Consider the following 16,279-nt stretch of genomic DNA (forward strand, 5'->3'; position numbering starts at 1 on the left):
TGTGAAAATATCCACTAAATGAGGGAATAATATGAGTGAGGGTACCCCAGGAAAGTTCCAAATGTGTGTGGGTAGAATATATATCCCACGTGGTTAAAATTGAAAAAAGTTGAAAAAATTTTTTTTTTGGACTTAGTCATTTTTCCGACGTTTATCAGACTTTCAGATAAGGCAAATGTCAGTGAGCATTCTGATTTCAGTTCCAGAGCGATTCGCCCAATGACTCCTTGATATTAAGTCGTTTTCAGCCAATTTTCTGGATTTTTGAAAATTTCACTTTTTTGTGAAAACATCCACTAAATGAGGGAATGATATGTTTGAGGGTACCCCAGGAGAGTTCCAAATGTGTGTGGGTAGAATATATATCCCACGGGGGTAAAATTGAAAAAAGTTGAAAAATTTTTTTTTTTGGACTTAGTCATTTTTCCGCCATTTATCAGACTTTCAGATAGGGGAAATGTCAGTGAACGTTCTGATTTCAGTTCCAGAGCGATTCGCCCAATGTGTCCTTGATATTTAGTCGTTTTCAGCCAATTTTCTGGATTTTTGAAATTTTCACTTTTTGTGAAAATATCCACTAAATGAGGGAATAATATGTGTGAGGGTACCCCAGGAGAGTTCCAAATGTGTGTGGGTAGAATATATATCCCACGTGGCTAAAATTGAAAAAAGGTGAAAAAAAATTTTTTTTGGACTTAGTCATTTTTCAGGCGTTTATCAAACTTTCAGATAAAGCAAATGTCAATGAGCATTCCGATTTCAGTTCCATAGCGATTCGCCCAATGACTCCTTGATATTTAGTCGTTTTCAGCCAATTTTCTGGATTTTTGAAAATTTCACTTTTTTGTGAAAATATCCACTAAATGAGGGAATGATATGTTTGAGGGTACCCCAGGAGAGTTCCAAATTTGTGTGGGTAGAGTATATATCCCACGGGGGTAAAATTGAAAAAAGTTGAAAAAAATTTTTTGGACTTAGTCATTTTTCCGGCGTTTATCAGACTTTCAGATAGGAGAAATGTCAGTGAGCATTCCGATTTCAGTTCCACAGCGATTCGCCCAATGAGTCCTTGATATTTAGTCGTTTTCAGCCAATTTTCTGGATTTTTGAAAATTTCACTTTTTTGTGAAAGTATCCACTAAATGATGGAATAATATGTTTGAGGGTATCCCAGGAGAGTTCCAAATGTGTGTGGGTAGAATATATATATCACGGGGCTAAAATTGGAAAAAGTTGAAAAAAAATTTTTTTTTGGACTTAGTCATTTTTCCGGCGTTTATCAGACTTTCAGATAGGGGAAATGTCAGTGAGGGTTTCGATTTCAGTTCCAGAGTGCTTCACCCAATTTGTCCTTGATATTTAGTCGTTTTCAGCCAATTTTCTGGATTTTTGAAAATTTCACTTTTTGTGAAAATATCCACTAAATGAGGGAATAATATGTGTGAGGGTACCCCAGGAGAGTTCCAAATGTGTGTGGGTAGAATATATATCCCACGGGGGTAAAGTTGAAAAAAGTTGAAAATTTTTTTTTTTTGGACTTAGTCATTTCTCCGGCGTTTATCAGACTTTCAGATAGGGGAAATGTCAGTGAGCGTTCTGATTTCAGTTCCAGAGCGATTCGCCCAATGAGTCCTTGATATTTAGTTGTTTTCAGGCAATTTTCTGGATTTTTGAAAATTTCACTTTTTTGTGAAAATATCCACTAAATGAGGGAATAATATGAGTGAGGGTACCCCAGGAAAGTTCCAAATGTGTGTGGGTAGAATATATATCCCACGTGGTTAAAATTGAAAAAAGTTGAAAAAATTTTTTTTTTGGACTTAGTCATTTTTCCGACGTTTATCAGACTTTCAGATAAGGCAAATGTCAGTGAGCATTCCGATTTCAGTTCCAGAGCGATTCGCCCAATGACTCCTTGATATTAAGTCGTTTTCAGCCAATTTTCTGGATTTTTGAAAATTTCACTTTTTTGTGAAAACATCCACTAAATGAGGGAATGATATGTTTGAGGGTACCCCAGGAGAGTTCCAAATGTGTGTGGGTAGAATATATATCCCACGGGGGTAAAATTGAAAAAAGTTGAAAAATTTTTTTTTTTGGACTTAGTCATTTTTCCGCCATTTATCAGACTTTCAGATAGGGGAAATGTCAGTGAACGTTCTGATTTCAGTTCCAGAGCGATTCGCCCAATGTGTCCTTGATATTTAGTCGTTTTCAGCCAATTTTCTGGATTTTTGAAATTTTCACTTTTTGTGAAAATATCCACTAAATGAGGGAATAATATGTGTGAGGGTACCCCAGGAGAGTTCCAAATGTGTGTGGGTAGAATATATATCCCACGTGGCTAAAATTGAAAAAAGGTGAAAAAAAATTTTTTTTGGACTTAGTCATTTTTCAGGCGTTTATCAGACTTTCAGATAAAGCAAATGTCAATGAGCATTCCGATTTCAGTTCCATAGCGATTCGCCCAATGACTCCTTCATATTAAGTCGTTTTCAGCCAATTTTCTGGATTTTTTAAAATTTCACTTTTTTGTGAAAATATCCACTAAATGAGGGAATGATATATTTGAGGGTACCCCAGGAGAGTTCCAAATGTGTGTGGGTAGAATATATATCCCACGAGGGTAAAATTGAAAAAAGTTGAAAAATTTTTTTTTTTGGACTTAGCCATTTTTCTGGCGTTTATCAGACTTTCAGATAGGGGAAATGTCAGTGAGCGTTCTGATTTCAGTTCCAGAGCGATTCGCCCAATGAGTCCTTGATATTTAGTCGTTTTCAGCCAATTTTCTGGATTTTTGAAAATTTCACTTTTTTGTGAAAATATCCACTAAATGAGGGAATGATATATTTGAGGGTACCCCAGGAGAGTTCCAAATGTGTGTGGGTAGAATATAAATCCCACGGAGGCAAAATTGAAAAAAGTTGAAAAAAATTTTTTTTGGGACTTAGTCATTTTTCCGGCGTTTATCAGACTTTCAGATAGGGCAAATGTCAGTGAGCATTCCGATTTCAGTTCCAGAGCGATTCGCCCAATGAGTCCTTGATATTTAGTCATTTTCAGCCAATATTTTGGATTTTTGAAAATTTCACTTTTTTGTGAAAATATCCACTAAATGAGGGAATAATATGTGTGAGGGTACCCCAGGAGAGTTCGAAATGTGTGTGGGTAGAATATATATCCCACGGGGGTAAAATTGAAAAAAGTTGAAAAAATTTTTTTTTGGACTTAGTCATTTTTCCGGCGTTTATCAGACTTTCAGATAGGGCAAATGTCAGTGAGCATTCCAATTTCAGTTCCAAAGCGATTCGCCCAATGAGTCCTTGATATTTAGTCATTTTCAGCCAATATTTTGGATTTTTGAAAATTTCACTTTTTTGTGAAAATATCCACTAAATGAGGGAATAATATGTTTGAGGGTTCCCCAGGAGAGTTCCAAATTTGTGTGGGTAGAGTATATATCCCACGGGGGTAAAATTGAAAAAAGTTGAAAAAAATTTTTTGGACTTAGTCATTTTTCCGGCGTTTATCAGACTTTCAGATAGGAGAAATGTCAGTGAGCATTCCGATTTCAGTTCCACAGCGATTCGCCCAATGAGTCCTTGATATTTAGTCGTTTTCAGCCAATTTTCTGGATTTTTGAAAATTTCATTTTTTTGTGAAAGTATCCACTAAATGATGGAATAATATGTTTGAGGGTACCCCAGGAGAGTTCCAAATGTGTGTGGGTAGAATATATATATCACGGGGCTAAAATTGAAAAAAGTTGAAAAAAATTTTTTTTTTGGACTTAGTCATTTTTCCGGCGTTTATCAGACTTTCAGATAGGAGAAATGTCAGTGAGCGTTCTGATTTCAGTTCCAGAGCGATTCACCCAATGAGTCCTTGATATTTAGTCTTTTTCAGCCAATTTTCTGGATTTTTGAAAATTTCACTTTTTTGTGAAAATATCCACTAAATGAGGGAATAATATGTGTGAGGGTACCCCAAGAGAGTTCCAAATGTGTGTGGGTAGAATATATATCCCACGTGGCTAAAATTGAAAAAAGTTGAAAAAATTTTTTTTTTGGACTTAGTCATTTTTCCAGCGTTTATCAGACTTTCAGATAAGGCAAATGTCAGTGAGCATTCTGATTTCAGTTCCAGAGCGATTCGCCCAATGACTCCTTGATATTTAGTCGTTTTCAGCTAATTTTCTAAATTTTTGAAAATTTCATTTTTTTGTGAAAATATCCACTAAATGAGGGAATAATATGTGTGAGGGTACCCCAGGAGAGTTCCACATTTGTGTGGGCAGAATACATATCCCACGGTGGTAAAATTGAAAAAAGTTGAAAAAAAAAATTTTTGGACTTAGTCATTTTTCCGGCATTTATCAGACTTTCAGAGAGGGGAAATGTCAGTGAGCATTCCGATTTTAGTTCCAGAGCGATTCGCCCAATGAGTCCTTGATATTTCTTCGTTTTCATCCAATTTTCAGAATTTTTGAAAATGTCACTTTTTTGTGAAAATATCCGCTAAATGAGGGAATAATATGTTGAGGAGAGTTCGAAATGTGTGTGGGTAGAATATATATCCCACGGGGGTAAAATTGAAAAAAAAAATTTTTTGGACTTAGTCATTTTTCCGGCGTTTATCAGACTTTCAGAGAGGGGAAATGTCAGTGAGCATTCCGATTTCAGTTCCAGAGCGATTCGCCAGATGAGTCCTTGATATTTCATCGTTTTCAGACAATTTTCTGAATTTTTGAAAATTTCACTTTTTTTGTGAAAATATCCACTAAATGAGGGAATAATATGTGTGAGGGTACCCCAGGAGAGTTCCAAATGTGTGTGGGCAGATTATATATCCCACGTAGGTAAAATTGAAAAAAGTTGAAAAAATTTTTTTTTTTCACTTAGTCATTTTTCCGGCGTTTATCAGACTTTCAGAGAAGGGAAATGTCAGTGAGCATTCCGATTTCAGTTCCAAAGCAATTCGCCCAATGATTCCTTGATATTTCGTCGTTTTCAGCCAATTTTCTGAATTTTTTAAAATTTCACTTTTTTGTGAAAATATACAATAAATGAGGGAATAATATGTGTGAGGGTACCCCAGGAGAGATCCAAATGTGTGTGGGCAGAATATATATCCCACGGTGGTAAAATTGAAAAAAAATTGTTTTTGGACTTAGTCATTTTTCCGGCATTTAACAGACTTTCAGAGAGGGGTAATTTCAGTGAGCGTTGCAATTTCAGTTTCAGAGAGATTCGCCTGATGAGTCCTTGATATTTCTTCATTTTCAGCCAATTTTCTGAACTTTTGAAAACTTCACTTTTTTGTGAAAACATCCACTAAATGATGGAATATGTTGAGGGTACCCCAGGAGAGTTCCAAATGTGTGTGGGTAGAATATATATCCCACGGTGGTAAAATTGAAAAAAGTTGAAAAAAAAAATTTTTTGGACTTAGTCATTTTTCCGCCATTTATCAGACTTTCAGAGAGGGGAAATGTCAGTGAGCGTTCCGATTTCAGTTCCAGAGCGATTCGCCCGATGAGTAGTGTTGAGCGATACCTTCCGATATCGGGAAATATCGGATCGGATTGGATCGGACCGATACCGAAAAAGTATCGGATATCGCCGATTCCGATACCGGAAACCAATGCAAGTCAATGGGACAGAAATATCGGAATGAAAATAAACCCTTTCTTTCCTTGTAGGTTAATTCTACATGAAGGAAAACAACTAAGAATAATGTAGAATGTATTGGGGGAGGTGGGGGAGACAATAAAGGCATAGAGGTTTAGCCCAATCAAATGGAATAGCAGGAATTAATATTTTTTTTTAAGACGTTCTGAGTTACGGAAATATTGACTATGTTAAGTATTTTTAAATTTTGTCAGATATTTAAGTTTCACTACTTCCATGCTCTTCACCTTCTTTTTTCTTCTCCCACACTTTCTCCTTCATCATCTTCAGCATCTTTTTCATCCACTTCTTCTTCACCTTCTTCATCTTCTTCTTCTTCACCTTCTTCGTATTATTCTTTTTTTTTACATTCTTCATATTCTACTTCTTCATCTTCTTCTTCATCATATTCTTATTTGTGGCAGGCATTCCTGTAGTTGTTATCTATAAAAGGTTGGACATTACACCTTTCGTTCTGCCCGTCACAAAAGATTTACAACAGGATTTGTCCACGTTCAGTTTGGCCTGCAGCAGCAGGTCTTTTCCAGGGGCACCACGAGGAGGAATGGACTCACCCCCATACATTGCTTAGTGATCTTCTGCTTATAATTTAGATATTCTCTTTTGCTCTGATTTTTAGTCTTATGCTTAATGTTCTTCCGCTTTTCGTTCTGCAGCTTCTTGTATTTCTGCTTCTTGGTTTTCTGTCTCTTGTTCTTCTGTATCTTGGTGCTTGTCTTCTCTTCTTTGTCCTCTTGGTCAACTTCTTCAGGGTCATCTTCTTGGTCTTCTTCGGGGTGGTCTTCAGGGTCGTCGTCTTCGGGGGTCCTCGTCTTCGGGGTCCTCGTCTTCTTCGGGTTGGTCTTCTGGGTCCTCGTCTTCGGGGTCCTCGTCTTCTTCGGGGTGGTCTTCAGGGTCCTCGTCTTCTTCAGGGTGGTCTTCAGGGTCCTCGTCTTCTTCGGGGTGGTCTTCAGGGTCCTCTTATTCAGGGTCGTCGTCTTCAGGGTCCTCGTCTTCTTAGGGTTGGTATTCAGTGTCCTCGTCTTCAGGGTCCTCGTCAGGGAGATCTAGAGTGATTACCAAGAACCATTCAAAAAGCTTGAACTTGGAAATGTAGCAGAAGGTACAAGAAAGCTGAGGAACTACCGAGGACCAGCTGACCGTACTGGAACCCGGATGGGTAGCAGAAGGTACAAGAGCCAATGGAACTGCCGAAGACCAGCTGACGGTACTGGAACTCGGTTACTAAGCAGGAGGTACCTGTGCCAGAAAGCACTACCAAGGACCAGCAGACGTTGGTGGAACTTGGATACCGAGAAGGAGGCACCTAATCCAAAGGCACTGCCGAGAAACAGCTGACGGTACTGGAACCCGGATGGGTAGCAGAAGGTACCCATGTAAAAAAAAGTTCAAGGCCGCGAGCCGGCCGCAGTTACCAAAACCCACAGTCCTACAGGGGGTGCTTGTCCTATTGGCACTATGGAACCAGCCTTCATTGCCAGATCCTCCAGCCCACATAGGAGTCACCTAAACTGCAGGCACCATAGAGTCGGCTAACCCGACCGCAACACGACAGGACAACGCATTGGAGGCAAAGTGAAGTTGACACTACCCGGAAACAGCTGGCGTGCTGGAACCAGGCTGGGCAGGAGGGAGTACCCGTGCCAAAGTCACTGCCAAGAACCAGCTGACGGTACTGGAACCGGGATGGGTAGTAGAAGGTACAAGAGCAAATGAAACTACCGAGAACCAGCTGGCGGTGCTGGAACCCAGGGTAAATACTAAAAACAGAGTGGAGCCAGAGGTGTAATTGGAGCAAGTTTTAAATCCGTAGTACAGTGGATGTGGACAAAGCAGGAGAATTTGCCGGACACACAGCTGGGGATCAGCTGACGTTACTGAACCCCAATAACACTGGAGCAAGCGTTGACTGTGCAGACGGCACTTCTGAGCAGCAACTAGCGGTATTGGAGCCCAGGGTAAATACTAAAAACAGAGGAGCCAGAGGTGTAATTTGAGCAAGTTTTAAATCAGTAGTACAGTGGATGTGGACAAAGCAGGAGAATTTGCCGGACACACAGCAGGGGAACAGCTGACGTTACTGAACCCCAATAACACGGCAGCAAGTGTTGACTGTGCAGACGGCACTTCCGTGCGCCAACTGGCGGTGTTGGAGCTCAGGGATAATACTGGAAACAGAGGAGCCAGAGGTGTAATTGGAGCAACTTTAAAATCTGTAGTAGTGAGAATGTGGACAGAGCAGGAGAAATTGCCGTCCGCACAGCAGGGGAACAGCTGACGTTACTGAACCCCAATAACACGGCAGCAAGTGTTGACTGTGCAGACGGCACTTCCGAGCACCAACTGGCGGTGTTGGAGCTCAGGGATTACAGTTCAGGTGGTAGAAACATGAACAGAACAGGAGACCTGGATACTGTTGCCAACCAATTATTTATTCTGGAAGAGGACTGGCAAATTCATGAGAGATCCAGGCCTTGTTCATTTTGAGGAAAGTAAGCCGGTCAACGTTATCGGAGGATAGTCGCATGCGACGGTCTGTTAGTACACCACCTGCGGCACTAAAGACGCTTTCCGATAATACACTAGCAGCAGGGCAAGCTAGCACCTCCAATGCATACTGACTAAGCTCTGGCCATGTATCCAGCTTACAGACCCAAAACTTGAAGGGAGAAGAGCCGTCTGGGAGTACACTAAGAGGGCAAGACATGTAGTCTGTCACCATCTGACGGAAACATTGCCTCCTGCTGACTGGAGCCGTCTGTGATGGTGTAGACATTTGTGGCGGCGGGGACACAAAACTTTGCCACATTTCGGCCATACTGGCCTTGCCTTGTGCTGAGGCGCTGCTTCTGCTCCCTCTTTGTGCAGAGCTTCCTCCACTGCCTCGACGCACTGAGCTGCTTTGTAAAGCACTAGCAGCACTGCTCTCGGTTGGAATGGAGAACATGATGAAATGCACCAGTGCGTCTTGGTACTCCCGCATTTTACGCTCCCGGTTCAACGGTGTTATGAGGCTTTGTAAGTTGTCCCGGTAGCGAGGATCTAGGAGGGTGGACACCCAATAATCAGCCGTGTTGAGAATGTGGGCGATGCGGCGGTCGTTTCTCAGGCACTGCAGCATGAAATCAACCATGTGCTGCAGACTGCCAACTGGCCAAGAAACGCTGTCCCCTGCTTGAGGCGTGATCTCTGCCTGCTCTGCATCACCCCACCCTCGCTCTAGATACTGACTACTAGAGCATTGTGTACCTCCCTCCTCTGGACAGATGTCTTCCTCATCCATTGACTCCTCCTCATCCTCCTCACAAAGTGTCCCCTGCCTAGGCCTTTGTGAGGAACCACGTTGCGCAGACTGTAGAGAAGCAGATGGCATTTGTGACTCCTCATCCTCCACCTCTTCCAAAACCTCGTCCCTTAGTGCTTGCAGTGTTTTTTCAAGCAGGCAGATAAGGGGGATAGTCATGCTGACTAGTGCATCATCTGCACTCGCCATCCGCGTGGAATAATCGAAGGCACGCAAAACGTGGCAAATGTCCTTCATAGAGGCCCACTCAGTGGTGGTGAAGTGTGAACGGCGCGCACTGCGATTTGTTTGCGCCTGCTGCAGCTGGTACTCCATTACTGCTGCCTGCTGCTCACACAACCTCTCCAACAGATGTAACGTTGAATTCCACCTGGTGGGTAGGTCACATATGATGCGATGTTCCGGAAGAAGTAATCGGCGCTGCAGAGCTGCAATGCGTGATCTTGCATTGCTGGAACGCCGCAAGTGAGCGCACTCTATGCGGACCTTATGAAGCAGTGCATCAAGATCCGGATAGTCCCTCAAAAAACTCTGCACGACCAAGTTGAGCACATGTGCCAGACATGGGATGTGAGTGAGGTTGCCTAGGCCCAGAGCTGCCACCAGATTTCGGCCATTGTCACACACTACCATGCCTGGCTGGAGATTCGCTGGCACAAACCACACGTCGCTCTGCTGCTTGATGGCATTCCAGAGCTCCTGCGCTGTGTGGCTTCGATTCCCCAAAGAAATTAATTTTAATACGGCCTGTTGACATTTGGCCACGGCTGTGCTCATATTGGTCACCATAACAGGTAACCGTTCACGGGTCGATGTGGAGGTAGACCGTGACGGCTCCTGCAGCGCTGATTCAGAGGAACTGGAGTATGAGGAGGAGTCAATGTGTACAGACTGGATTCCTGCAATCCTTGGAGTTGGCAGAACACGTACAGCGCCACTCTCAAGATCTGTACCCGGCTCCACAACATTTACCCAATGGGCAGTGAGGGAAAGGTATCGTCCCTGTCCATGCTTACTGGTCCACGCATCGGTGGTCAGGTGGACCTTGCTACTGACGGCGTTTTGTAGCGCATGTTTAATTTTTCCCTCCACATGATGTTGCAGGGCAGGGACGGCTTGCCTGCTGAAATAAAATCGGCTGGGCACGTTGTATTATGGGACTGCCAATGCCATAAAGTTACGGAATGTGTCAGTCTCCACCAGCCTGAATGATAGCATTTCAAGGGCCAGTAGTTTAGCAATGCCAGCATTCAGAGCCTGTGCTCGGGGGTGGTTTGCCGAGTATGGGAACCTTTTCTACCATGACTGTGCTAACGATGGCTGTAGACTGGCCTGGGAGTGTGAGGATGACTGGGAAAGTGGTGCTGTGGGTGGAATTACACTTTGTCTCTGTACAACAGTGCCAGAGATTCTTCCATGGCGATCCTGTGAGGAAGCCGAACCAGCTGTGTGTGAGCTGGAGGAAGAGGCTACAACACGAGCTGAAGAGGTGGTAGGTGGCGCTGTAGGTTGGCCTAGGTCTTCAGTGTGTTTTTGTAACTCCACCACGTGCTTGGTCCGCACATGTTTCCACATATTTGTAGTATTGAAGTTGCTGACACTTTTCCCTCTTTTCACCTTCCGATTACACAGCTTGCATTTGACAAAGCAAATGTCATCTGCAACTGTGTCAAAAAAGAACGAGGCACTGCAAGTCTTGGGAGCGCCCGCTTTGGATTTTGGAAGAGCCATGCTCCTAATGGGTGCCGAAGTGGAGGCTACAGGCAACCAAGTTTGCCCCCTCCCTCTCCCTCCTTTTCTGGCCGTTCAGGGAATCTCTTCCTCAGAGCTGCTCCCACCACCTTCCTGTCCCTCACGCCATGATGAGTCAAGGACCTCATCATCTATACCACCCTCTTCAAACAACTGCTTCTCCTGGGTAGTCTCGACAGCACAGTACGCACCAGAAAGTGGCACCTGAGTCTCATCATCAGATGCCTACTGAGGTGTGCTGCTGACCATAGGCACTGGCCCACCCGCCTCTTCAGATTCAGAGAGACAAAACGGTTGCGCATCACTGCATACTACCTCTTCTTCAAATTCTCGAATTCTGCTTGGCTGGCCCCCTCTTTCCAAGCCAAGAGATTCAGAGAACAGAAGTATAGATGGCTCCTGTCCAGGGCTCTCTGACTGCCTGGGCAATTTGGCAGGTGGTGAAGAGACAGATGGGTGCTCTTCAGTGCTCAGGACCTGAGAGGATCTGGAACTAATTGAAGTCGATGCGTTAGCTGCCATCCATCCGACAACGGCTTCAATATGGTCCTCGTGCAGCAGTGGGGTACGGCTAGCTCCTACAAAGCTGCGCATAAAGGACTGTTCCCTGGTAAAACTGGGGGATGCTGAGTCACTGGTGCCCGCAGCAGGCACAGAATCCCCACGTCCTCTCCCTGCAGGCACAGAATCCTCACGTCCTCTCCCTGTAGAAACTCCACGCCCACGACCACATGCCTTACTCCCTGCCTTCTTCATCTTGGTAGACTGATAAAGATAGGCAGAAAAGTACTAAGGGCTTAGTGTGCTTATTCCTGAACAGCTGCTAACAGGTATACGAAACACTAATTTTATAAAGTGTGGACTAGACTTTAATATGAGCTAATGTGGCCCACACAACTGTAAAGTGGAGTGTTTGGTGAACTTTATTTAGGTTTTTTTTGTCGCAAAAAGACACTGGATGTGCCTAAAGATGTAATAACGATAGTATCACAAACTTTTTGTAGCTATTACAATGTAGGAAGGTAACCTACAATGCAATAGATGAGGCTGCAAAAAATAGGCTAATACTAATCTGGCTGGGGCTGCAGGGCCCAATGCTGCAGAAAGGCTCCTCTAACTACTCCTATATAGTGTGTTTGGAACCAATTTAGCTGAATACGGATGGAACCACCACACTAATAGGAGAAATCAGGAAAAATTATGAATTGGCAAAAAAGGACAATGTATGAGGCAGTGACACACACTGAGTGCACTACAACCAGACGTGGTTGAAGCACACACTACAGGGTGAGCTGCACTCACACACCAGAACTTGCAGACAGCGGTGAACAGTACAGATGCAGAGCACTGTGCACTAGCGCTGCAAGACCAAAAAAATTTCTCTATCTACTCCTATATAGTGTGTTTGGAACCAATTTAGCTGAATACGGATGAAACCACCACACTAATAGGAGATATCAGGAAAAATTATGAATTGGCAAAAAAGGACAATGTATGAGGCAGTGACACACACTGATTGCACTACAACCAGACGTGGTTGAAGCACACACTACAGGGTGAGCTGCACTCACACACCAGACCTTGCAGACAGCGGTGAACAGTACAGATGCAGAGCACTGTGCACTAGCGCTGCAAGACCAAAAAAATTTCTCTATCTACTCCTATATAGTGTGTTTGGAACCAATTTAGCTGAATACGGATGGAACCACCACACTAATAGGAGATATCAGGAAAAATTGAGAATTGGCAAAAAAGGACAATGTATGAGGCAGTGACACACACTGAGTGCACTACAACCAGACGTGGTTGAAGCACACACTACAGGGTGAGCTGCACTCACACACAGAGACCTTGCAGAAAGCGGTGAACAGCACAGAGAACTGTGCACTAGCACTGCAAGGCACAGCGATTTATAAAGTAGCTTGGGTAAAGCAGAATAGACCAAATAGGTAGCTAAAACTGTCCCTCAGAACAACAGCAAAAAAAAAATTTTTGGACTTAGTCATTTTTTCGGCATTTATCAGACTTTCAGAGAGGGGAAATGTCAGTGAGTGTTCCGATTTCAGTTCCAGAGCGATTCGCCCAATGAGTCCTTGATATTTCTTTGTTTTCATCTAATTTTCTGAATTTTTGAAAATTTCACTTTTTTGTGAAAATATCCACTAAATGATGGACTATGTTGAGGGTACCCCAGGAGAGTTCTAAATGTGTGTGGGCAGAATATATATCCCATGGTGGTAAAATTGAAAAAAGTTTAAAAAAAATTTTTTTTGGACTTAGTCATTTTTCCGCCATTTAACAGACTTTCAGAGAGGGGAAATTTCAGTGAGCGTTCCAATTACAGTTCCAGAGAGATTCGCCTGATGAGTCCTTGATATTTCTTCATTTTCAACCAATTTTCTGAACTTTTGAAAATTTCACTTTTTTGTGAAAATATCCACTAAATGAGGGAATAATATGTGTGAGGGTAACCCAGGAGAGTTCCAAAATGTGTGTGGGTAGAATATATGTCCCACAGGGTAAAATTGAAAAAAGTTTAAAAAAAAAATTTTTTGGACTCAGTCATTTTTCCGGCGTTTATCAGTCTTTCAGAGAAGGGAAATGTCAGTGAGCGTTCCGATTTCAGTTCCAGAGCAATTCACCCGATGAGTCTTTGATATTTCTTCGTTTTCATCCAATTTTCTGAATTTTTGAAAATTTCACTTTTTTTGTGAAAATATCCACTAAATGATGGACTATGTCGGGGGTACCCCAGGAGAGTTCCAAATGTGTGTGGGCAGAATATATATCCCACGGTGGTAAAATTGAAAAAAGTTTAAAAAAAAATTTTTTTTGGACTTAGTCATTTTTCCGCCATTTAACAGACTTTCAGAGAGGGGAAATTTCAGTGAGCGTTCCAATTACAGTTCCAGAGAGATTCGCCTGATGAGTCCTTGATATTTCTTCATTTTCAACCAATTTTCTGAACTTTTGAAAATTTCACTTTTTTGTGAAAATATCCACTAAATGAGGGAATAATATGTGTGAGGGTAACCCAGGAGAGTTCCAAAATGTGTGTGGGTAGAATATATGTCCCACAGGGTAAAATTGAAAAAAGTTTAAAAAAAAAATTCTTTGGACTCAGTCATTTTTCCAGCGTTTATCAGTCTTTCAGAGAAGGGAAATGTCAGTGAGCGTTTCGATTTCAGTTCCAGAGCGATTCACCCGATGAGTCCTTGATATTTCTTCGTTTTCATCCAATTTTCTGAATTTTTGAAAATTTCACTTTTTTTGTGAAAATATCCACTAAATGATGGACTATGTCGAGGGTACCCCAGGAGAGTTCCAAATGTGTGTGGGTAGAATATATATCCCACAGTGGTAAAATTGAAAAAAGTTTAAAAAAAAATTTTTTTTGGACTTAGTCATTTTTCCGTCATTTAACAGAATTTCAGAGAGGGGAAATTTCAGTGAGCGTTCCAATTTCAGTTCCAGAGAGATTCGCCTGATGAGTCCTTGATATTTCTTCATTTTCAGCCAATTTTCTGAACTTTTGAAAATTTCACTTTTTTGTGAAAATATTCACTAAATGATGGAATATGTTGAGGGTACCCCAGGAGAGTTCCAAATGTGTGTGGGCAGAATATATGTCCCACGGTGGTAAAATTGAAAAAAGTTGAAAAAAAATTTTTTGGACTTAGTCATTTTTCCGTCGTTTATCAGACTTTCAGAGAGAGGAAATGTCAGTGAGCATTCCAATTTCACTTCCAGAGCGATTCGCCCGATGAGTCCTTGATATTTCTTCGTTTTCATCCAATTTTCTGAATTTTTGAAAATTTCACTTTTTTGTGAAAATATCCACTAAATGATGGAATATGTTGAGGGTACCCCAGGAGAGTTCCAAATATGTGTGGGCAGAATATATATCCCACGGTGGTAAAATTGAAAAAAGTTGAAAAAAAAAATTTTTTGGACTTAGTAATTTTTCCGTTGTTTATCAGACTTTCAAAGAGGGGAAATGTCAGTGAGCGTTCCGATTTCAGTTCCAGAGCGATTCTCCCGATGAGTCCTTGATATTTCGCCGTTTTCAACCAATTTTCTGAATTTTTGAAAATGTCACTTTTTTGTGAAAATATCCACTAAATGATGGACTATGTCGAGGATACCCCAGGAGAGTTCCAAATGTGTGTGGGCAGAATATATATCCCACGGTGGTAAAATTGAAAAAAGTTTAAAAAAAATTTTTTTTGGACTTAGTCATTTTTCCGTCGTTTATCAGACTTTCAGAGAGAGGAAATGTCAGTGAGCGTTCCAATTTCAGTTCCAGAGCGATTCGCCCGATAAGTCCTTGATATTTCTTCGTTTTCATCCAATTTTCTGAATTTTTGAAAATTTCACTTTTTTGTGAGAATATCCACTAAATGAGGGAATAATATGTTGAGGGTACCCCAGGAGAGGGCCAAAAGTGTGTGGGTAGAATATATATCCACGGGGATAAAATTGAAAAAAACATTTTTTTGGACTTAGTCATTTTTCCGGCGTTTATCTGACTGTCAGAGAGGGGAAATGTCAGTGACCATTCCGATTTCAGTTCCATTGCGATTCGCCCGATGAGTCCTTGATATTTCTTGGTTTTCAGCCAATTTTCTGAATTTTTTAAAATTTCACTTTTTTGTGAAAATATCCACTAAATGAGGGAATAACATGTGTGATGGTACCCCAGGAGAGTTCCAAATGTGTGTGGGCAGAATATATATCCCACAGGGGTAAAATTGAAAAAAGTTGAAAAAAAAATTTTTTTGGACTTAGTCATTTTTCCATCGTTTATCAGACTTTCAGAGAGGGGAAATGTCAGTGAGCGTTCCGATTTCAGTTCCAGAGCGATTCGGCCGATGAGTCCTTGATATTTCGTCGTTTTCAGCCAATTTTCTGAATTTTTGAAAATTTCACTTTTTTTGTGAAAATATACAATAAATGAGGGAATAATATGTGTGAGGGTACCCCAGGAGAGATCCAAATGTGTGTGGGAAGAATATATATCCCACGGTGGTAAAATTGAAAAAAGTTGAAAAATTTTTTTTTTCGGACTTAGTCATTTTTCCGGCATTTAACAGACTTTCAGAGAGGGGAAATATCAGTGAGCGTTCCGATTTCAGTTACAGAGCGATTCGCCCGATGAGTCCTTGATACTTCTTCGTTTTCATCCAATTTTCGGAATATTTGAAAATGTCACTTTTTTGTGAAAATATCCACTAAATGAGGGAATAATATGTTGAGGGTACCCCAGGAGAGTTCCAAATGTGTGTGGGCAGAATACATATCCCACAGGGGTAAAATTGAAAAAAGTTGAAAAAAAAAATTTTTTGGAGTTAGTCATTTTTCCGTCATTTATCAGACTTTCAGAGAGGGGAAATGTCAGTGAGCGTTCCAATTTCAGTTCCAGAGCGATTCGCCTGATGAGTCCTTGATATTTCTTCGTTTTCATCCAATTTTCTGAATTTTTGAAAATTTCACTTTTTTTGTGAAAATATACAATAAATGAGGGAATAATATG

This window comes from Phyllobates terribilis, unplaced genomic scaffold, assembly GCF_046119375.1.
Source record: "Phyllobates terribilis strain yellow unplaced genomic scaffold, ASM4611937v1 Scaffold_4__5_contigs__length_816908805, whole genome shotgun sequence".
NCBI classification, from domain to species: domain Eukaryota; kingdom Metazoa; phylum Chordata; class Amphibia; order Anura; family Dendrobatidae; genus Phyllobates; species Phyllobates terribilis.